Below are 1,574 nucleotides of genomic sequence, written 5' to 3'. Positions count from 1 at the left end.
TATATATTTATGTATATATATATATATATATATATATATAATTTGTATTATTATATATTTGTCAACTAATCCCGCCAATGACGAAGAAGTCAGCTGCTACAGCAGTAACAGTTTATATATATTATATATATATAAATACCCAATGCCAATAAAATGTTTAAACCACTCTTTAATACCAATAAATCGGTTAAAAAGGCAGCCATTTTGAATTTCAAAATGGAGGCCCAATGAGTGAATGAAAAAACTGGCACCCACTTTTTCTTGATCAGTAGTGTTTTTAGAGTTGTTTTAACATAATTGCCAAGAATCTGCCCAAAATTTTGCTTTTTCTACATAAGACAACAGGCTACATTGTGTGAGACGTGAATACAAGAGTTTTGCGGCAATGATGCACGATTCATATATTATGGAAATTTTGGCTTAACTTTATCAGCAGGATTATATATAAGCATTCGACTTTTGCATTCACTGAAGAACTTTAAAATTGGTTGGTCTTTAACTTGCTGGTTTATAATAATAAGCAAGTATAAAATAAAGTTTATAGGCCTAGACTATAAAAGACACGCGACATTTTTGCTTAGTGACGTCGTCACCACACATTAAGCAAGGACTTATAACTGTTACCAGGATAGGGAGCTGGCTGGTTTAAGCTGTGTAATTGGAATTAGCCTTATGTGTGGCATTGTTATGCTAATGAGCCAGATAAGCACAATCTGCACATGCTAAAAAAAACAAAACTTTCCTTTGCCACACATAGTATTCCTATCCTGGTAACAGTCTTTGCATTAAGCTCGTTTTCCACTAGGCGAATTTATTCGCGCGAATCAAAGCGTCGGTTCGCTTCCTGAGTTCTGATTGGTTGCGCATTTTTTCGCTAGCAAAAAACTCCGATAGAAATGAGAATGCGCATGTGCATAACCGCCGCTTTCCATTCGCGCGAATAAACTCGCCAAGTGGAAAACAGGCTTTCAGCCTGTTTTATACTAAGCGAATTTATTCGCGCGAATCAAAGCATCGGTTTGCTTCCTAAGCTCTGATTGGTTGCGCATTTCTTCTCTTCGCAAAAACTCCGATAGGAATGTGAATGCGCATGCGCATGAACCGACGCTTTCGATTCGCGCGAATAAATTGGCCTAGTGGAAAACCAGAATATTACACCACCATCGGCAGCGGAGAAGCCAAAGATAAAGATGCTATGCAATACATACAGCATTTTTGTAAAGAGTTCCCATAAAAATAGCGTTTCTTTACCTCAGTGGGCTGTAGGCCTATAATTTAAAAAATATATCGTCTCTGATGAACTAGAGAAAAAAGTAATTTGATCAACAAATTGAAGTGCTTTCGTAAAACTTTGTCATGCTGTCATTTTTCAACCACAAATGTCCATTTATATATCCAACTAAATTATAACAAAATTTAAGAAAGTACATACAGGTGACACTTCTGAAGGTCTAAGTCAAAGATGATTTGGGTATTGTACAAAGGTAAAAAAAGATGTGAAAAAAAAGTGTATAATGGATTTTAATTTTAAAATAAACAAAAATTAAATACAATATATATATACATTCATATAT

This window comes from Anneissia japonica, unplaced genomic scaffold (assembly GCF_011630105.1).
Source record: "Anneissia japonica isolate Jap-2015-1 unplaced genomic scaffold, ASM1163010v1 scaffold7731_len1735946_cov199, whole genome shotgun sequence".
Taxonomy (NCBI): domain Eukaryota; kingdom Metazoa; phylum Echinodermata; class Crinoidea; order Comatulida; family Comatulidae; genus Anneissia; species Anneissia japonica.
Note: the sequence above shows the minus strand (reverse complement) of the source record.